The sequence below is a fragment of the Varroa destructor genome, unplaced genomic scaffold (genome assembly GCF_002443255.2).
Source record: "Varroa destructor unplaced genomic scaffold, Vdes_3.0 BEIS01000002.1, whole genome shotgun sequence".
Taxonomy (NCBI): domain Eukaryota; kingdom Metazoa; phylum Arthropoda; class Arachnida; order Mesostigmata; family Varroidae; genus Varroa; species Varroa destructor.
Window position 1 is genome coordinate 28,632,898 of NW_019211455.1, and position 23,367 is coordinate 28,656,264.

The 23,367-nt window shown below is 41.2% G+C and overlaps 1 protein-coding gene across 15 annotated transcripts in view; it reads left to right on the forward strand.

The window, feature by feature from the left end:
* Nucleotides 1-13,899: 13,899 nt before the first annotated feature.
* The window catches only part of LOC111245259 (phospholipid-transporting ATPase ABCA1-like), a 70,281-nt gene continuing 60,813 nt past the window's right edge, over nucleotides 13,900-23,367 (forward strand). For 3 of the 15 annotated variants that reach the window (XM_086980951.1, XM_086980956.1, XM_086980967.1), the window contains exon 1: nucleotides 14,532-14,673. The gene's annotated coding sequence lies outside the window, so the exon portion shown is untranslated. Of the gene's footprint in view, nucleotides 14,041-14,531; nucleotides 14,674-22,230; nucleotides 22,789-23,367 lie in introns of those variants that run through there. The other 12 variants (XM_086980955.1, XM_086980954.1, XM_086980958.1 and 9 more) reach the window with 9 other exon arrangements.

Below are 23,367 nucleotides of genomic sequence, written 5' to 3' on the forward strand. Positions count from 1 at the left end.
ATGCATTTTATTTTGATTAAAATGCAGCTTTGTTGGAACAGTATTCGAATGGCACTCGGCTCGGCAAATCGGCCTGCGTTTTGCCGAGTGCCATTCGATGACTGATTATAGGGCCGAAGGTGGGAAGCAACTACAAGTAATGTTCCTGTACTATACTATGAAACACGTCCGTACTAATGAATGAAAAATGTTCTCAATATATTTATTGATATATGATGATTGAGATGATATTTAGGAGTATGCTCTGATACGTCAACGAAAAAAATGCCGATAATTCTTATACAGAACAGGCTATAGAGTTGGCTCTTAGGAAGAGCTTACTCTTGCCTTGTTGGGTGACGTGCGTGTCATTTACATACCATTAGCAGCATTATCTCGTAGATATATTAGAAGTACAAATTTCTGACATCATGACGTTCGGGTCGACTAGAGGAAATACATTTATACACTCGAGTTATTATATCAAACACAATATTATTAAGGCAAGATGATGTGCGAGAGTAAACGCAGCGACATATCTGACTTCGAGTATAAATAATGCTAGCTAGAATGTTTCCAGAAGGTTTTGCGGTGTTGTATTTATGAATAAATAACTATGCTATGAAAATAATGTGCTAGCACGAATTTTCAAGGTGAGAAACAGCCTAGCGGTCAGGCGATCGGGTATTATACATGTACACGCCGCTGATCAAAGTGTCGTAACCGTAAGTTCGTCGTAAGTCGTAAGTTCGAATTAGCCAACTTCCTATACTCTAAATATGTCGAAGTTATTTGAGGACTGAAATTTTTTTTTTCGAAAATTTATTGATTATTTTCAAGTTTGTCTTAAAAGGAGAGACGATAACCTTTACGGTCTGCCTTTATCAATCATATAAAAATACTTGCTTGCATCCTATTTACGAGCAAAATGAAAGAAATGTTTCATTATCGCTGCGTGTATGTAGTAATTTCATCCGATCTATTGAATCACTCTGTACGACGTTATCGTTATTTCCACCCTCGCGGAGTTGGGCGATATGCGCTCGTCGAAAAATGAAAAATAGTGTCTCTTAAAGCAGGGACTCTGAAAAGAAAACTTGACCTAAAAAAATCTCTACTATACTAATAAAATGCCTGTATTCAAATCTCATGAGAGCTCTATAGGAATAGCTGTCACTTTTAAACTAGCAATTTTCCATGAAAAATCCTCAGTAGCATTCGATTCAATTAGTTCGTTACGTATCGTCGCCAATATATGTACGGACAAGGACTTATTAGAGCAAATATATATTTCTGTTAGTTGTATGGTAAATGCTATATTCATGGAGTAGTTGGAGCTATAACATCTGACCTTTAGAGTATTTTGTAAACGGGGAGGCGTTCTCTTGAAAATATTTAATCCGTATTCTAAAGGGCAAATATATATGACGATGGTATTTTTCAAGGCTGAGCCAATGACTAAGCGTTCGATGGGCGCTTAGCGTTCCTTGAGTGCTCATGTTAGCAGCTCAGAATAGTACGTGCTATGGTCATTTTCAACACAATGACTTCTTGGTATCGTATTTTTGCAGCAATGACAGCATTACTTCTCTGCTCTAGGCCGAAAATAGGACCTTTTTTACGAAACGATAACACAGGTAGTTCTTGTTGATTCTAATTGAATTTAATTCCGTACTCTCATTCAGAGTAGGCTGAAATCGTAGTGGGTGTCTTCGTTTGCTCACCATAACAGCTACTAGTTAACGCAAACTTACTGATATAGTTCAATTTACTGTAATTGGGCCGTTTTATAAGGTTGTGATACATTTCACCGTTTCGAATAATATCTTGCATACTGGTAAGGTACCTTGAACTATACGAACATGAATTGTAAATTATCGAAATGCAACCACCACTCGGCTGGTCATCCTATATGTCGTTGCCTTCGTTTTCACACGAGAAGTAACTTTATGCTGACTAGGCAAGCACAGGCCGCAACAGGAGCGGTTGCGTCGTTTTTATCTTGATCGCTCAATCGTTTTTCCGCTCAGGTCAACATTTGTACTAATCAATGTACATGGTTCATTGATGAGCCAAGCTTAACAAAATAGAGCAAAGGATTTCAGGATAGTTCATGCAGTGTTCCTAGTCGAAACTGACCTATTCCTGATTCGCTTTACAGCTGTCGTTAGATCGAGCCGTGTAGTGAAACAGAGGCTCGTTCAGAGAACACGTAAGAGTACAGCCATCCATGCATTCACCTAATGCTTGATCTGCCCCAAACGGATACTCCTTACGATAGCTTGATCAAGAAAGCTAGACCGATACATTTTTCATTATGACTCAATACGATAAACTTGTGCCAACCACGATAAACTTGTGCTTATGCGTCAAGTTTACTTAGGTTTGATGGTTATTGCTATAGCAGACAGAGCAAACAATGAAGTTACTAACTCTGATTCACACCTAATGACTGTTAAAAATTTTACACATTTTTCACATCGGCGTAATTGTCTCAAAAATTGCATAATACAATTAATTTCTGGTTTATCTACACAAAGCCGACATTGTGTAAGTATTGATATCCTCTGTGTTAATAAGTTACGCAGGTATATTTAACCGATCTTTTAAAGCAATGGCCACAAAGATGCTATCTCAAGGTCTTTCAAAGCTGACCCATTATTATCTCTGTTTACTTATTATAGTGTTTATTATCTTGTAACCATTCGCTCGTTAGCTTTACTGTTTCTTACGATTTTTTTTAGTTGATTATCTCTTTGAAGTTCAGTTGATCTGAGAAAAGAGAGTTGAGATCTTTGCTGATGTTGAACTATTTTGGTTTTATATGCTTGGGCTGAAATCATAAACGAGTTAAAGAGACATGTTTTCTCCATCTTAATTCATTCTAATACGCGCTGAAGCTGCTTACATATCGTGCCAGGCGTGCTGTCTCAAAGAAACTGGCCTTGAAGTTTCACTGTCTAGTTCGTACGGGGTTTGGCAAATAGCATTTGACGTTCTGAGCTAGCTGCCTGTGCCCGGCCAAGGGCTCCTGAACGATTCTCTCTGGTTTTGAGATCTATTCCAAACGATTGCATGTATGTATACATGGACATGTACGCATGAAGCTTGTGTACATGGATCTGCTCAGAAGGTTGTTGAAGGGGTCAGAGTAAATAAACCTGATTGTCAAAGAAAGCGGCAATTTAACGGTTCTTTAAACTGCACTACCTGAAGCTCACGTTTAACTTCGTAAGTGCAGTTTTCGTGCTCCATAAGCAGACGCCACTGCCAAACCTCAGAAACAGCTTTCACTTAGTGCGTAATAATCTGTGCATTTTTTTTGTTTTTATTGGCTTAATAATTAGGAAGGCTCAGATCTTTCTACTTGACGTCCCTCTGCGTCGTGTAACTAGTGTTGTTTAGCGAGCAGAACCTTTTTGGCTCAAACGAGTTACACATCCTCATCACCAGAGGGCGACTAGATATAATGGATGTCGCGGATACTTACACGGTCGCGTTAATTTTAGCTAGAAGACTGGTGTAGAATGGGCTCAGGAAAATTCCGGTAAGAATGATACTGTCCAATGATGTCATATAGCCAGCGCCACGCGCGAAACGTACTGGCCAAATTCTGCTTCCAGTCACAAAAGTCGTATGATCCTTGTCGGTCGGTTTGATCCGGCATGGTCTGTGGCGCTGAGCAGACTAGATCTCATAAAAAAATGTTATAAATGAGGAAGGTTGTGGAAGTGTTTCCCGTTAGCGATGACCTGCAGAGTCCTCGTCACCATTCGTAAGCGTTGAGCGATGCTGTCGGCTTTTTGGCGACAGATGGCCAGCTAAAAAATCATGAAAGGCGTACCCTTTACGCTGTGCGGGACGAGTTTTCTTAACGGCAGGGCAACTATAGCTGCGGAATTCATTTGGGTGTATACCAAAAAATGAGGATGGAAGATTGCCGATAATGTTAATAGAGCAAATTAATCAAGTCTGGAGCAGGTTTTACTGATCTCTGATTTGAGCGTAGTATTTGAACTGATAGGTTGTGACGTATAGGTTATGGCGAACCCGTTGTGCTCGAGTAAACAGGATTTCATGCAAAAAATTACACATATGAGACGCTCTGCACCTTCTGACGTATTTTATATATACCAGATAAAAGCTGAAGCTTTGAATTTTTCGAGCTCTATATATGATAGATATGTAACCTAGATAAATGAATGCTACGCTAGCATTGTTGTAGACGCTAGTTTTCAACATAGAAAAACGTCGCGTTTCCAACATACGAATTCAATCCTATACATGATTTCAGGTAGGCAGATACGTTGCCGCGTGGCCATCGTAAAAAAAGTAGGTGAGTTTCGTTTGATTTTTCTATAAACAAATACAGAGATCTTAAATAGTTGATTACAATCGAGATTTTTGTCATCTGACGTTTATTCTAAATACCGTTCAACTCTTACAATATAATAATCAGGTCATCGGTGTCCTGTTAAATATTTAATTGTTTATTATTTAAATATTTATATTTAAATTTAATGTTTATTATTTAAATATTTAATAACCTATTCTCGAGCATTAGTACATGTCAATGGCAATCAGTTAATCGGTACTAACTAAAAACTTTCTGCTACTAAACACGTTATGCTCGGAAGAACTTTGTTATTTCAATAATTTTTATGATATAATCAAGAAGTTTCAGCTAGCTCGCCAACTGACATTTGTAATAGATACATATCGGCCAACTCAGTCACAGACAAATCTAAAACGAAGCTTAAACATGTAAAAGAGGGCAAATCAACATGGTGCTGGTGAAACTGATATGAGGAAAAGAAAATCCTGCTGCTGGGTCGCAGCTGAGTGCGCCCATAGCAAGTATCTAAAAGACACAAGAAAGTGGAGAGAATAAAATAGGTTATACCAATGTTATTGGTAATCAAACGGTTCTTCAAAACTCCTCGAATGGTTTTTGGATTCAAAAGCCACAGATGATTTCAGAATTGCCAACAAGACGGGTAGGTTTCTGTTGTCAGATCTATATGTATATGATGGTTAAGTAATAAGCTATCAGTCCCTTGCAAAAAAGCAACCTAGATATAGGTTCTGGGGCCATTGGTGATGGTTTGGGATACTTCGGTTCATATACGCAACATGTGATAAAGCGTTTACATAAGATTTTATGTATGCATATGAATAGTATGCAACAGTCCTGATTTGCAGTACTACTATTTGCTAACAAGTAGACTCGTATCAGTTTATAGTAGCCCTGATCCTAGGCATTAATCGTCTGCAAATCATCCTGAAAAAAAGGATAGTGCCGCTTTTCGGATATTTTCGAGTTTTACAGCTTCATAGCTTTTATGTGCTTACAAATGTTACTACCTGTTCTAGGGTTATCGGGGATTCTGAGTTGGATTCGTTAAAGGAAACGTAAGACTCTAATTAGAGTGCCTAGTTCGTGAAATATGTGTAAACTGCTACAGTATACAATGCAGTACAATACAAACGCGACAGCTGTAACCGTACTGAATCACTATCGAGGATAGACATTGAAGACCATGGGATCGTTTATGAGGCAGACGTATCAGCTGATGGTATCAGGATAAAAACGTGCACCTTGTCCATAAAAATGCGACCCCTTTGCGAACCAATAAGCGTCTCGAGCGAGGTAATCGAACTGACAAGGAATATTACTGGGTCTTCAAGTGCACGCAACGGGCAGAGCCAATTTCGTAACTCTCTTGTAAAGATCCAGCGGAGTGTTTCAACTCTTTCTTTATCTTAGCCTTTTAGTATGTAGTGCCTTAATTAAGGACCAAAATGTTTGTCGTATGAGCAGTTTGCACAACTCACATCAGGTCAAGCGAGCCCCACAGGAAGTTCAATGATCCAACGCCATAGCCACTAGTACCGTCATTAGTGGCGGAGAATCCACAGAAAGCACTCTCATGACTCCTGCCTCGACCTGGCCTACTGTATACTGTGAGGAAAAATATCGAATCTGGTTTAAAGAGGCGATACTAGCTTAACGAGTCAACATACGTCAAAAATCACAAAGTCAGTGCGCAAAGGTGTTTGAAATTCCGCCACGTTTTGCAACGCGTTAACTTTTTATCGTACACTTCTTAACGATCGACCACGGAAAGCTATTTTCTGAATATATGGTACCGCGATACTGATGTCATTATCTGCCATGGGTCTAAAATAATGGTTGAAACCTTTCTCAAAACAACGTTGACTTGCCCGAAAAACCACGAAACTCCTAAAGCTCTACGTGCAGATTTGTATACTTCGACGATTATACCTACTAATGCACCGAACAAGCAAATACTAAAGTGGGTCTTTTAGCTTTTCCTTATTCTTTTTTTTATTAAAAGTCTCTCAGTAATGTTTTACGTACTAACCGAATACCACAAAACGCCTATATTGCATGTGATAAGTGCAAGAGCAAGTACACTATTTACCGAGTTGAATTTTTCCCCGTTCCTTTGGTCTCAAGTAAACCGGATATTTATTTAATGGAACTACGGGTTGGTACGGCAGGTGCTACCGAATAAATTGGCTAAAAGATTCTTAGCTAGACTTGCTACCCCTCAAAGATAAGCTTGGTCACCTCGGCCGGAAGTATACTCCCTTTGCTAATTCGGACCTGTAGCAGTTAGGTCACCTCTAGTCACCTACTTTTTCTTTTTATCTTGAGCAAATTTGGGTCAACGATGATGCGCCGTCGTCTGCCGAACTTTTATCACATGACATCTGTAACGTTTTTCCTTGCGACAAGTTCGGCAAAAAAAATTTCGGCACAACATTTTCGACGAGGTCGACGTGTATTTACTCCTTTCCAATAACTACTCACATTTTTAAATAAACTTATTGAAAGGCGCACCGCCTAGGGCTCTCCTTGATGGCATAAATCTCTAGGATATTGGCCGGGAAGTTCTAATATTGTCGCGTACTGTTTTGTGGAACAGAGATAACTTTTTAAACACCCCCTACTAATTATGTGTTTTGCTTCAAGTACACACTGATCGCATCAGTTGGCAATGTTTTCCCAAATAGGTTATTTAACCGACCCAGTCTAAAGGACCTTCACGACTTAACTGCATGACCGATTTCGAAAATGTCGGTATCACACTAGCTCCAATTTCCTGTAGCTTCTTTGAAATGAAGAGGTCAAATTCTGCACCAATAGAGTCACAGTCACTCTTTAGATGCTAGGACCGAATAATTTTTTAACTCTAACTGCTACCCATCACAAAATGTTACTTCAGTCTCTCTGCACAGCTGCTACCGATTATCGTGCTCGCAAAACTTTTGCCGAACCTTCTACCAGTTCTCTGCAAAATGGTGAAGGCCTATCGAGCCTTCGAGAACGCGCTGCAGTGTTCATAAACGAAAACGGATCACGGGCAGCAATAGAGAGCTTTTGCTCACATCTTGTAGTGTTATCGAAAGCATCATAGTAAACGCCATATTCCTTTATCTGTCCTTGCCGAAACAGGGTTAACTTTGAGTTTTTTGTGCTTGCGATATCAGCTTTATCTATAGAATGGCTGTCTAGACTGTATATATGTGTATAGGCGAGTATATACGAAGCAAGATCAAGATCTAAAACAACTATTTGATGCACTCCTATAAAACATGAAATCTAGGCTAGCAATCTAAAAAATTTACAATGAGCTTAGTAAAAATTTTCTATAACAGGCCTTTTGTACTCTAGGCACGACAAGACACTATTCCGCACATTGAAATGCGTTGCAGTTAAGACCATCTCTAGACCTCCTTGACGTTGGACAACTTGGGCGCGTCTCGTCTTATACATGACGGTATTCGGTGCAGATCGCTAGCTTAAATCCGATGTAATTTCTCTAGGCGGGGCCAGTGTCGCGACAATATCATCGTGTATTACGAACGTTTATCTCATCAAATCCTTCATTTACCCAAAGTTCTCAAATGTGCTGCAACAGCTCGATTATCCACAGGTATTATTGCCATTTTATTAAAGAAACGTAGGTTATTCGCCATGTCCGCAGGGTCGCTGTATCAAACGCGCAGCCTGCCGGATACTGCAGGAAGCTACGCTGCGTTCAGGCAGAGATAAAACGGCCTACGAGCGGTCTGATAAGCACAGAAAAGTAATTGACGAAGTAACTTCATTAGATTAAAACGGAGCGTTCCACGCAATGATGTATCTATGTATGCTGCAAAAATGGCCAGAATTGTATTGCAACTTTTTGTTGCGCGAGGGGGGAGGGTAAGTCGTAATAGTAACTCTATATTGTTTAAAGTACATTTACATAGACAAAATAACATCCTAAATGTTAAGTAGTAGCCTCTACTTGCTTTGCGGAGAAGTTGATTTAACTTTACGTTCGCACGTTTCCACGTGTCCAAATACTGCCGTTGTGCTGATCCTAGACAAGCAGAGTTGAAGAACGTCAGCTTCCGGTACAAAACTATGATTTACTTGAAATAAGCTATTTTAGCCCAATAGCAACTCGAAATTGCATGTACATCTTCTGTATGTTATGAGCGAGTCATTACAGAAAATTCTCAGAGGCAATATTCTGTTTCTCTATAGGTTCCTTACATTTCATCGTGCTCAGCTAATCTTCAGCAATGCCCTCTGTCTTTGGAGTAACTGCGCCAAAGGACTGCAATAATCACGACTGGGTTAAAGTAAAGTCTAGATTAAATTAATTAGACTTTTATTTATTTATTAGACAAACTTTATTAGACGCAATTAAATGTCAAAAGAGGAGATAAAGTTGGAGCTGGTCATACAGGCTGCTCAGTTCTGCTCGAAAAAAAACTAACATCTTCAGACGCGGTATCTCTAGACAAGGTCCGCCAGAAAACCATGAGCTATCTAACCATAAGTAGAAAACTTGTCAACGTTCACTCCTGAGGCGAAAGCAAAATAACCTTCATGTATTTAGGTAAGACAAACGGTTATTCTGAGTTCGAACCTTCAATAATCATATGGTCGTCTTACCGTCTTCAATGGAGCTGCCATTAACCCAATTTGAAATATGAATATTGACCAACAGATCCAATATATGGCTAGACAAATAACAGGTGGAATAGATAAAAATCAACATAGCTTATTAAAATGTCTACTCTATTTATAGCACTATAGGGTTTTTACTATAAATATTTCAACATTCTATGCAATACGGTGTAGCCAAAGCCACTCGACAAACGCTTTCACATTATGCAATAAAATATTACGCAATCAAAACCCGTATCCCTGAGAGAAGACAATTTTGTTGGCAAAGATGTTTCATCAAAATTTTTATCGAATCTTGCGGTTTTCGAAATAAACCAAGAACTCCGTAATCAATATATTGTGGCTTCTCATTAGTTCTCTATCAGGTTGAAACTTATAGCGAGCAAGCTTTGTAAATCTATAGTGTTCTATGTCTTGTGACCTATGGCTGACATGCCACAGCCAAATGTTCTTGTTCCAAGCCTGTGTAAAGGGGTCTCTAAGGACAAACGGGGACGTGAGCTTCACCCAACAGTTGATCTTGTTCTCCAAGATGAATAGGAAGGATCCCACTATCCTTATGGGTTGATGAAAACGTTTGTGCCGTACCGATAGAGTGAGGCGTATTGGCGGTACGGACGGCCGATTCATTCACTTTACCTTTCAACACAAATTAAAGTTTCCGTCACAACCAATGTAAAACCATTGGCATCAAGAGTAAAGGAGTTGGTTTGTGCTTCGGAACCGGTAATCCATAAAACTTTGTCGTTGCTTCACAGGGAAAGGAAAAACGTTTTCTACAATAGAACGTCTCTACAGTATGTATATCTACTTCTAATAAACAATGCCTTTTTCAAATATGTCTTATGAACCGATCTCAAAATTTACTTCGCCTGTCGTCTGTGTTAACGTTCTTTGCTAGCATGTCAACACATCACGCACTGAGTATATTCCCCTATTTCTTTCACTTGTTCAAAGGCAATTAAAAGTGCAAGCAATGATCAGTTGATCGGCTTGAATCTACTCTTTTCACTTCTGCTAGCCTTCATCTCATTCTTTCTATTAAGCCCCATTGGTGAGTGAGACCATTTCCACCAGCAGGGATCACACACGTAAGCTCAATCACTGCGGGGTTCACTAGTCTGGTACTGTTTTTGCCGTTGCATTTGCTACCAGTGTCACAGCAGTAACAAAGCCCCTACAGTTAAAGCATCTTTTCGCATCTTATTGCATCATCTCGGTCCATCATCCATTTACTGTTCAGATTTCTTTGCCCCTTACGGTCACGCTTTTCCGCGTCACTGCTGTGAGCTTTTGCCTCAGCACAGACGGATGGAACATCCGATGATGTCCCATTGGGCGCGTGTGTGTTTTTCTGTGGCATTTTATACCACTCCGATGGATCGGACAATTTCCTTTTTGATAGCCTAAAGCCTCTGATTGGCCCCGCCGCAGCTCGTTTATTTGTTTGCGACTATCGAAACGCCACCACTGGAAGAATAGTCAGGAGAATTGATATTGCGCGAGTCAGAAGTTGCCGACAAGGACAACGAGGGAACAATGGCGCAGTCTACTTCAGTTTGCTCCGGCCATTGCAGTTGTACTACTTTGCAACAGCTTTGTCTTTCCAATTGCGTAGTGTTTCAGACGCTAATTTTGACGGCTTAGTTGTGTCTGAGATGATGGTGCAGATTGTTGTGAAAGCTTGTTTGAGCTGTACTAGCGATTGCTGCTTCAATGATTTTCTATTAAACTAGCTTTTATGATTTAATTCGTAGCGAAACAACTGACGACTTCGTTTAGCGTTACTATAGCCGACTGAAATGAGCAGGAAATTTTGATATCGGCTTAAGGGTTTTGAACTTTATATCCGGTATTGCATCAGACGGCTAGTTGCCAGCACGAAATGGTTGGATTCGAGACGCTGCCTTAGACAGGGTAGCGTTGACTGGCCCATTGTGTGACTCGAGGCCTAGCTAGAGAGAGCAAAGTTACCAAAAGCGATATTAATAGTAAAACTGGCCAATATTATCACCGGCTCTACACCGGCCTGATATACCCCGAAAAAGTGTCTCAATAGGTAGAAGAATTAGAATCAACCGGGACGACGGCACGTGTACCTGGAATACCAACGAGTGCGATAACGGCGACAAATATCGTGATTTTGAATAGTCATAGAAACCTGTAAAGGTCATCCCTTGCCTCTACCAGGTGAAATGCCAAGAAAACTTTCTACATAGACGTATATGCACATACACACACGTTCTCGGCTATTGATGGCCGTCCTCTTTTCGAAAATAGGTTACTTCTAAACAGCTGGCAAGAGGCTAAAGGTGAGAGCTAATCGGACGTGTTACATAATAGATAAAAACGGTCCTATATTCTAGTCAGGTCGTCAGCTAATCAACGGTCTACTATCATGCCCCAGTCGTATGCGTTAGTCGTTTTCTTGGTAGCAAAACATACAAAAAAAAAGTTTCCTCTGAGTGTTGAAGGTGTACACGTACAATTAAGTACGTAACCGAGTTTGTCTAGACGGTGTTGATCGCCAAAAATTTACGCTCGGTCAATATCAGCTAGATGCATACAATGAAAAAAGGCCAAAGTGAAATATCTTCTGAATCTTCCAATGAAGATTAGGTAATATTCTATTGTCATTTGCTAGGTCTACTAAAAACGATGAAAATAAAAAGAGATGAAATGAAGTAGCATATCTGTGGGGAACATTAGTGACACGTGTCATAAGCTACCGTTCAGAAGGTTTGCGCTAATTTGTGGCCAATCACACAGGCGCACAGGAGGCACGGAGATCCGCTGTGTGTCTCTATCACAGAAATTCTGCATTTTTCAACACGTCTGAATTGTGCACTGCATTTTGGTGTAAAAAAGGGAAAACAACTATAAAAAGGAAAAAAAATCCGTCTTTTTGTCGATATTGAGCAAAACGAAAACAGGGACAAATTTGACTACTTTCAGTCGTAGTTAATGCTGAGGTCTGTTTGTCGGGGTAATACTCGGGGGCCATATGTTCTTCGCGCACGACTTTATTTCACTACAAACCATGTCTGTCTATCTGTCTGCGACTGTTCGGTAGTCTGTTGATGCTGCCGCTTGCTGTTGACGTTGTCGTCGTCGTTGAGGTCGCCGCCGCCGCCGCCGCCGCTGCTGGGTTAACAAAGTCTGTCGCTTCTACTCTCGCACAAATGCGCTACTACTACTGCTGCTGGTTGCGATAAATACCACGGTATAGCTTAGCACAAGCGAAGCAGGACACAAACTTACGGCTACGCACCGAGCAACGGCTTTGCGCAAAGCGGTGTGGCCGACTATACGTTAGCCATGATTGTAGAGCGGTTACGATCATAGCCTGTTGGTAGCTCGTTTTTCTGTTTGTCCGTTTCGGCGACTCATTGGCCTGGAGTAGTACATTGCCGGCACTGGGACTCGGCGGCACCCCAACGATCCTGGAGCGAGTTTCCGACTGAGCGATTGAAAGCCGCCATTTGTTCTGCCCGCCGTTTTGTCTGCCTGGCAGAACTGACGTCGATTCCGCTCGAATGGGAAAGGACCGGTACATGCGCGCGCAGAGGAGGAAGGCAGGCCCTCCACTTACTTCGAAGTCACCATTAGTAGTAGCAGCGACGGTAACGGCAGCATCAGTACAACCATCTCGTTGCAGAGGGCCTGACCAACTCAACTCAAAGCAGAGTTACGCCAACGAACGATACGCTGCTGGGGCAGCCAACACGAAGGGTTGGACTAGAAAGCTCTACCCACCGATACGGCGACGACAGAAGAGAGTGCCGCCGTTACTGGTGATTGTAGAGAGCTGGTGGATTGTGCAATAGCTGTTCTATCCGCCCTCCTGCAACTACTACCTCGAGTGGGGGTTTGGCCGAGTCGCAAGTAACAACGAAAAAAAACACGAGTTGAACGGAAAACACACGATCGACCGGCCACTGTCCACCAAGGCCGAGTGCTTCGGAAGGTCATACAACAGTGAGAACGTTGTCCACATAGGAGGCCAACAGCGGTGGCAGGCAGTAACCACGACAGCGAGACTGCAGGCTGTGCTGCCGATTACGTAACGTCGTAAAACCACATCGTTTTTTTGCAACAATCGTTGAAAAACGGTTTCTGTCGCTAACTAACCCGCCCTCGATGTCGCCGTGACACGTACCGTTTATGTGACGCCCATCAGCGGTTCTCGTAGCCTTAATGATGAACACGAACGATGTAGCGAAATCTTTTTAGAAACTCCATCAACGCTCGGGACTGTCGTTACGTTCTCACCAAGAACAGAACGTCGAGACAAAGCTGGAGGAGGAGTCAACCTTTTCGTGTTGACGTGAGAAACGGTACCAGTTTAGGGAAACAAAGAGAGCTAACTTCCTCAAGTCAATTTCCCTCGCAAGGAGCTGGTCAGATATAGGGTCTCGTGCGAGAGCACAGACTGATAGCGCAGCGTGTCTGCTAACCGATGAAAGATAGATTTGCCTCCAGACTGATTTTCGAACACCAACAACAACGAAAAACTCATAACATTAGTGGATACTACAGAAAGGTCAAACAAGGCTTTCATATAGTGTTCTAATTTTGGTGTCCATCTTTCTCCTTCGACAACTCATTTATAATAGCGGAATATTGCGCCATGGAGATCAGTAATTCAGTATATGACCTGTCGATATATGCCAGTTATTGTATACATACCTGAATATAGCTAATCAGTATGTGCATAATGTTATCGGTCAGTGAGTAGACGCCGAGCTTCTTTGAAGGAATCGTAAGCACAGCTGTTGAAAAGCACTGCTGCCATAACTATAACGGGTAACGACAGTAAATATCATCGACAAAGTATACCGTTGGTATGCCTTGCGCTATCTATATGTAGTACAATTTAAGGATAGCATACAAATAGTGTAGCATTGTAGAGTATTAGATGCTGTAGACGCAGAAAGAACGATAAGTAAATCGTTGTGAACAGCTAGTTCTAGGTTCGAATCGAAGACCCAAACTTGGTACGCGTGTGTGTACGTGTTTAGTTCCATGTGCAGCCGACAGCCGCCAGTCAATTGAAGAATGAAATTCAGGTGCGTGCTAAGCAGGTCCTAGTGATAAATGTCTAATCAATATATAGTTCTGTGCCTCGAAGCCGATGAAAGTAGTGCTGGCATAGCACGTCATTGCATGTTCGTACCTTGTTTACTGTCCGTGACGAGTACTTTTGATACGTGAATGGACCATCGGCTGTCGAAGTAGGGAATCGTACGATTGTGTTGCTCACTGAGAGTGTTAGTCACGGCGGCAGGGGTGACGCGAAGTGTGCGAAGGCGCTAGACCACAACGGTCAGCCATTAGTGTGCAGCGTGATGCATTTCTGTGCGTCTGTACATGTTGACTTCGTGATGTTTGTTGTTGTTCATGATAGTTCAAGGGATACACCTTACAATTACAGCTGGTAACCGTTATTCAAAGCTGCCAAGTGTAGTACAAGGATTTCCTGAAGAATTAACGAACGAACCAAGATCACCAAAGAAACAAATATTCCATCGGCCATTTGATTTGATCTTTTCAAACATTCGTCGCTTCCAAGAAAGCATTTTGGGCCGAGCAGTAACACAAAGCTAACAGAATCACAAAAAAAAATAGTAACAACTAAGAATCAAGAACGTTTTGGCGGGACCCGGTTGTCCGTCCGCAGCAGACGCCATGTCACTAACGATGTAAGTTACTTATAAATATGATGTTCGATGAAAATCAGTTCCAGTTACGGCTATAAGAGGTTCATTTTGCAAGGCATCATACAACAGCATATAACTATAAGAGATATAGTACAAGTCAAACAATATCTAAGGCACATTTTTTTTTTTTGAGGCAACCGACCTCACGAAGGCTATTCTTGATAAATGAGCAATACTTAGTGACAAAAGCACCGAAAAATGTCGACAGGCCGATCACTAGTGGGTCTGATACTTCATCGGGCCACTTCGGACGGTCAACTGGTTTTTTCTTACGGCTCAAAAATGTCGTGCATTGAGTCTACATTTATACACACAGACGCGTCAATTTGACGCGTTTTTTTGGCGCACGCATTGCATATTTATTGCATCACATATTTTCGCAGTATCCATCGTGAGAGAAAAAACAACGGACTAAACTACACAGTATAATTGAAGATTAGAAGAATACATCGAATGTCTCTGTTTCGGTTAGTACGGTTTTTCCATGTCTATAAGGCAGCGAGTTAGGAAGGCGAAACGTACGGTTGGAGACGAATCTGCACGATGCCATTGGACCGGTAGGCAGTACCGTGTTCCTACCTTAGGTACATCAATCGTCGCGACAAATGCCAAGTCGTATCCGTTCGTCAAGGTAAAAATTCATTCGACTCACTCCTGTCGGGTACTTGTCGTTGTTAAGTGAATTCACTATGGCCTTTCAGATATTCCCCCGAAGGCGAGACAAAGCCATACAGCTATCGGTAACTAACTGCACGGTCAGTTAACTCCTTTCGATAGCCAATGATACTTTTGACACCATGGTGATGAGTGTTTGTCTACTGTGACTTTTAGTGTCGTAACCGTTAATGTTGGCGCTTTTTGCCACGAGACCGCGTGAAATCGATGTCTGGTTATATATGTGTGATTTATCATAGTCGCCAATGAGCTGGCAAGCCATTTGGGCCAAGCGGTACGTGGATCGATGGTGTCACCACACTACAAAGTTCTCATTAGCCGTTGGAACTGGCGCTTTCCAGACCTACACGCCTGCAGATGCGCTCCGACCACCATGACCACGCCAGCACCGAGATTGGCCAACGTGATCGTAAAGGAAAAGGATGGCCGAAAAGCACAGAGTAGAACGCGCTGTTGCTTTAAATTAGTAACAGACACCTAGCGAATAGACGTTACTTTTGTGCACTGTGTTTAGGTGCTTCTTTATATCTTTATCTGTTGCAATGGCAGGTTTGCGGTTGAAAATATTATACCTATTGATGTAATCCTGTCTGTCATTCAAGCTGCCATTGAGTTGAGCGTTTCAACGTGGAACGGAGTTCAGGTCCACCAACCACATCTCAGTGTCGAGTCATATTTATTGTCAGAAGATGCTCTATGGAAACTCCCGACTTTAAAGATTTCAGCTTCCAAGACCATCTGGAAGACATATGATTGAATTGTTTTTGATCTTTCTCATCTGCGTTCAGGGTTAGAAAGGTAGATGGCGCAGATCAAAAGGAACTGCGGTCGAGAGCGGTTGACTGACCGAATCCAGCTAAGTCAAAGTTCATTATTTTGTTGTAAATCTGTAATTAGTAGAGAGTGAAAGTCAGTCATGCATATAGAAGCATTTATTCAAAACCATCTTCAGCTCTTTGCCGACCCATCTTACCGATGTCATTGCCCTCGACGACTTTTTTGCCACATTGTCATTTGCATAAAAATAGTAGTTACGCATAGAGAGGCAGGTGGTATATTATCCGTCACTGGATGATAGAGCGTCAGACGAGAAATCGTAGATTTCTTTCCAGTTGCTTCTCCTTTACGTTATCATAGACAATTTGTCCGTGTCGAAGAAAGGAGGCTCGTTCGCGTGCACGCTCGCTCGTCGTGCTCAATCATTTTCTGGTAAACGACGACGTCAACTGGGATGAAGACGCGTTATAGCACAGCGTCGAAGTTACTTATAAGAACGTTGAGAAAGAATCGGACGACTTTCGCTTTTGCATGAAACAGCACTTGCAATTTTTGAGTTTTCTGCATCAGCACTACATTGACTGATGACATCGTCGACTAGTCCGAATAGCCACGAGGGGTCGGTCATCTGTGAACAGAGCGGTGACTAACTGGAGAAATCTGCCAACCTGGAGACAACTGAAGCAGCTAAATCTAAATGAACTCGACATTGAGCTACTGTGAATTACCTTAGGCGTGGCATAAATTAAATGTTAAAAATAAATAAATATTTTATGCATTCTGTGGTTCCAATGCCAGCCAAGAACAACAAAGCCGAACTTTTACGTTTGTTGCACTTTACGTTGCAGTTGGAAAAATATAACTTTTTTTTTGGTATTAGAAAAGGAATCAACGCGCTGTCAGCGTATTCGACTACCCATCGAGAATAAGTAATTAGAGTAATGCATTAATGTTGCAAAGAGATAAAGGACCATGTCCTTCAATATCGATCCTTGCTCTGTCCTGTATTACACGTGGCACAGCTGACGGTATTCGAAACCGGGGAAAATCAGTTAACTAGCAGTGGGCCACGGAAGGAAGTTCTTCAACTGTTTTGTACATGTACCACGCGTTCCATTTGCTTCTTTTCTCCTCTATAATTTGAATGATTTTCAAGCCAGTGGCTTGTCAGCCTTTCTTGTAATTCTCTAGCCCTTTTATCCTCTAGTTTCCGAAATTTATGCCCCAACGGCTATATACATGCATATCGGTATCGACCCCCCTTCGTCATCTAGGATTTCGTAAGCAATTAAAAATTTAATAACGCATTCCTCTGATTATGCTACGAAGTGACAGGTAAAAAGACTATAGAAGTACTTCGCGTTCGATTTATATTTAAAATAGAGAATAGACACCTAGAATGGCGCCGAATGCCTTAGCAGAAAGAGAGATGAAATGCTCAGTAAAGCCTAAGCGATTTCTCGAGCAGAACGCTCGAAAGCTATTTGTAAAAGAAGGGTAATAGAGATTCTCAATGTACCAAAACGAATAATATACAGTCCGTTTTCAAAATGTGGCCTATACGTTTATGGCCACTGAACCACGTGGCTTAATCGGACCAGCCGATGCAGTGAGTGGGTTGAAGACACGTATCGTAGCCATGTCCCACTAATCGCATCGACTCGTCAGAAGACTTATCTAATGTGTTTCAACGTTGATGAGGTGATGAAACGCAATTCAAAAAGATGTCGACATCCTGTACACTGCTTTCCTTTTAGGAAATAACAAATCTTACTCCTATAAGCGTTTACAGGTGTAACCATTATATTTCCATCGTGCTTACTTCTTCATTAGGGCAGCCCGCGTTCCGCGCTTATTAAACGAAGGCGCTTTTCGCGTCTGTAATCCACAGTTGGCGATGACTCCTGAAATCTGTGAGCTATTTTTAGGCCGCTTTCGTAGATTTTAACGTGGCTTAGGTGTGTCTACCTAGCCTATAGGCTCTTATCCCCTTTTCAATTTAAGCTGGGTTAGAAACGATTCGCCACATGTAAGGCACGTAGCACGTCTTAGCACATACTATTTATTGTATAGTCACTGGTCGTCTATGGCGATAGTTGTTCTCTGTTAATACAGTCAATGATTATAATCCTACAGGTGATTTCCGACCCCACTACGGGATCGAACGGGACATTCATGAAATATAGAAGAGAAGTTTATATTCACTAAGGAACAATGGCACCAGATCACTTGCTTTAGAGACCTGACAGATTATAACGATTTGTTGATTTCCTTGCCCGTTTGAAACAGAAGCTCCAATCCAACTAGCAACAAGTCATAGGGAAGCATACCGCCTATCCAAATAGCAGAATTCAGAGTCGTCTGACCGAGAGACATCTCCGTTCCACTGTAGGTGGTAGTGGACTACTGTGGATACAAATATAAATGACGTGTGACAACTCGAGAGGTCTGTTCTTGAAGGGGTGATCGAGGCCAGCACGCAAAGGATAACCCCCAATTTGACAATGAAACCTGTGTAAAAGTTATTTTGACACATATTACATGCGAACATATGCCATCGTCTTTTAATTGAGAAGCTGCGAATACGCATGGATAAAGAAGATTTGTGTTTGTTCAGTACTCGTTCAGTCAGCTGGAAGAAGTAAATGGTGCTAGGCGTCAAAGGATATTATTATTATTGTAATTACTATGTCTATTTACTAGCGTAGTCGAACTTGTTATTAACAAAATAACAAATTCGTTGTTTTACCATTTAAATGAGGTGTTTACAATTATTTCACAGAAAAGTGGCTGAGTGAAGAAAAGGTAGTGCCGAATAACTAGAAGAATACTGAAATAAGGTATTTTTTGAAAGTCATGCTTTTTCGCAGGAATATAGCTATTTCCGTAGAACGTTGGTCCTAAATGATTATCGTCAAAATGCCACTATATCGTTGTAAAATGCAAAGTAGAACGAGTAAAATTGTACTTTAATTAACGTGTTGCTTTACGGCATTAAATGTTCTTCCCTCGAACATTTATGTTTTGCCAATTCTCGAACATGGTTACATGTGGCCCCTGGGTCTAACCGTACCAAATACCTAACACTTACCGCCGAAGCCTTATAATGGTCCCCTAACACCCGTCTGTTGTTTACTTAGCGCGTTTTTTTAAGTACACAAGCGTGAACGAATCAAGGTTCCATTCACACCAAATTGTTTTTACATATTCGCTATTCGTTTTGTCAGTAATAAAATAAGAATTTTTTTGGCTTGACTGTTTGTAAGACCAATTGTGCAATTACATCATTAACCATGTGTGACCTTCGACTTCTACTGTGCTTAAGTAACTCCGAACTGAGCGTAATCGTAAGACTCATTTGACTGATCGAAGTCCGATAAGAAAGGCTTCACTATATCAGATAATGTTTTTCGGCCCAGCAGCTGCAAGAATGTTTGTTTGAGAGCGGCGGATGCTTGAGTTTATGAAAGTTCTACTGATGAGAGCCTAGAAAGGTGTCTATCTAATAATATCTAGCGGCGAAATATCAACGAAAAGCGGTAAAAGTACTAAAACACAGAGGACAAATAAACTTAGTGGCAAGCACGTACGACCTGCAAATCGGCCCGCGGACCTATCGCCGGCGACAGAGAAGGGAATTGCCCAATACCTGATCACATGTTCAATTCAATACGTCGTTCAACCTATTCGAACGAAACGAATACTACTAAATTATGTTTCGGCCACATAGAATTTAACCCAACCTCTTCTTTTGGCAACAGTTCAACAAAGTGCGTCTCGGACTTTGCATGCAGATGAAAAAGTATGTGTTTTCGATGCGGCCCATGAAAGGGCAGTTGAAATGTGTGAGAGGCTTTAAAAATACTTTTAGGCGTGGAGAAAGCAACTGGAAAATAGTTTGCCCGCATGATCCTAAAGAAAACAAAAGCTAAAATATAACAAATGGTTTAAACGACCACCAGAGCAAAAAACACCTGAGTACCGCTTTGAAGGGCGTCACAACATTAGGCTATTTTGCTTGAATTACAGTGGTGGCAAACTTCAATTAATGTTCTTGACAAACGTGGCCTGAAGGACTGATCATACCTGGGGAAAGAATGGTTGTATTTCAGAGGTAAGGGCAGGTTTAAAAAGTTCAATGCTTGAACATGCAAACTTCCATTAGACGTTTAATTACTAAAATACGCAAAAAGATATCAGCGACTGGTTTGTTTATTGTTGGGCAGTAAACTTCTAATATTATTTAGGTTTAGATATATAGTTTTTTTTTACGGAGCACATTTCATGGTTCTTCACAAGCCTCGTTGGTAAAATCTGTTCGTATTTTTCTTCGCATTATCTTTAGTAGTGTCCCCCTAGGCTTCCTAGCAGCAAAACTGGAGGCAACTAGCCAGTATGCCAAGGTAGAACATCAGTCTTGTCGAGCTTGATGTTAAAACATATTATGGCCAGGTAAAACCAATTTCTTTCTGTAAAGGAATATCTAGATAGGCAGGCAATATCACCATGTCCTAGTTGGCTGCCGAAATAAGGCATGCTTGCTTTTTAACGGGAAACTTTAATAATCACCTTTATCGTAAAGCACAAACCTCATTACCACGTAACTTGTTTAGGTTATGGTTGGTCTAGTTTCAAGGGATTATATAGTGACTGCACGAAAGAGACCCATTAAAGGAAGGGAACTTTTTTTTAAGATTTCTTTAAACGCGTGGCGAAGCAGATGTAAAAAAAAATGCCACTTTATGTATCCTATTGCTTGTATCTAATTCCATTATATTTTCATGGATTTCTTATTATTCGTCATCCTGACTAATGCGTCCTGGACAGGATAGCAGAAACAATCCACCGATTGTTTTAACCCATCAGGGTTACGTAAATACGTTAATGCTGTTGATTTACGCGTCTTTTAAGTACTGACCTATTGTTATTGGGCTTCGCGGAGATCAATTCCGGTGTATCAATCGCCTGACTGCATAACGATAACATCTAAATCTGAGATTCGAAAGAAATTCTAGGGAACTGCTAAGGAGAGAGGTCAACGCGCAAGATAGTCTGCACAATGCAGTAGACAAAAATCTATTTGTAATCAACTTGGCAGGATTTTGTGCACTCACGATCCATTCTTTTCTAATGTTTGTGATGATTTGTGCTTAAATCTACATCTTTCGCTTTTTCATAGGGACTGTTATGGGAGGGGTATTGGTAAAGCGCTTCATGAAGTCGACATAAGATCATTTCATGAACGAAGTGATCTATGAAGCCTATTTAGGAATTGCCCCGATGGTTTAAAGGAAGGAAAGCAAGAACGATATGTAATAATATGTATAGTATCCAAATCAAGTAAATTTGCCTGAAAAATAGAGCTGATTTGTTTGCCACTGACAATTGATTTTCTTGTCAGTTGCTGTGGCGTCGTAATTGGGACTATTAGCACGACAGCTAAAATTCTTACACATACAGCAAAACGGCTTCGGCTCAGAAGAAGCGATATATTATAGGATACAAAATTTTGGTTTCGAATCTCTTTTGATCGAATCCTACCACTAGGTTCAATGATACTTGGTCCTTCTGGAGTTTGGAAGTGTATTTTTGCGATTTCACGAGCAGCTGGTGGGCCTGCTTTCGATATCATAGCAGCCAATAAAAATTCAGAGAATGTTTCCAGAAGTACGACTATTTACTGAGACAGTATTAGACCTTAAACAGACTCAGAGCGAACGTGGCGTTCCGTGCATAATTTTTCACAGCCAATGATGAGCTTAATAGACGGTGATTTCCGTAGGATGTTTGTAAGTCTGCGTGTGTAGTGGCCAGGTTCGTCAGTACGGTATCACAGTCACGGTCAATACGGATCATCGCCATGGCGGTCGTTGCTGCTGTAGACATTGGCACCATATTAAATACTCATCATTATCACGAACGCCGTTAAATCCAGTGTTTTCGTTAAAATGCCTAAATAATGGCTATCGAAAAATCAACCAGTTTAATACCGCTCATGACGTTCATTCCTCTTGACCCCAAAAATACCTTACATGACGATTCCCTCTAAGTAGAAAAACTAAATACACTTTACTTTATTGTTTTTAGGACTAGCTGCATGTAGCAATGCCGTAAACTGCATCCAAAGCAAAACCCTATAGAAGGGCTGTAACAAAGATAGCGCGATGAGGAACGAAGATACAGGGAAGTTCTACGTATTACTAACCATATTGTCGGTTCTACTTGATTACCATGATTGCCTGGATTCGTTATTAGTAGTTCCGCATCTCCCCAACATTTTGGATACTTGTTGGTACGAGACCTACTGATACCGAACTAAGCGCACGCCGGCTGTATTATTCAGATGATCTTCGATATGTGTAACGCATCACTGCGTTTAGATCTGCAGCCTTCATACCTTCTTCGCTACATGAGACCGCAGTTGGCCAGTTGTTACCGGGATCCTTCTACAATTATTGCGGTAAAGGATATCGTATGAAGATTAATCCAACTAACACGCTAGCCCCGTACCAAACCCCTCATCAGAGCGTGTCAGTATAATATCGCGAGTCTTGAATCTAAGTATCTACTCTGCGTCTTAGCCTGCTTCTAACCGCTAGATAACTAATCTACGCCGATCATGTTTGTGGTTTTTCCTTTTTATAGGTAAGTTGGTCTCGCGCCAAAAAAAAACCAGAAATATTTTCAAAGTCCACGTTAATAGATTGTGCCCACAGTGTAACTTGAGTACTTCGCTAAGCTTCTTCTATAATCACTTCTACGTTTTTAGTCTTCAGATTAACGTTTCTTTTAATGTCATACAGTGACTAGTAGTCTTTTTTGTCTATGCCTTCGAAATGTTGGAAAACACCTGGCACGCCAGTTCAACCTGTAAAACCGCTAAAGGCCATCTATGTTTCTGTAAAAATATAGCTTTGTTCCCAACAAGGAAATGTGAGGCAAACGAGTTAGCCCTATCTGGCGTCGGCATTTCCGGTCGTTGAGAATTCTTATAACCACTTAGGATGGAGTCTACAGCTCTGATTGTTTCTGATTTTTTATTATGCCTAACACCACAAATCTATGCTAATTTGAATTCAATACGATCACGACACTAGGCAAATATAGACCGCTATATCCAAAGGGAAATTCTAGTGATCTGTATGTTGAATTCAATATGTACACGATAGGCATATCTACATACAACATACCTTCCAATCCGAAAAGTGGGTGCCCACCCACAGC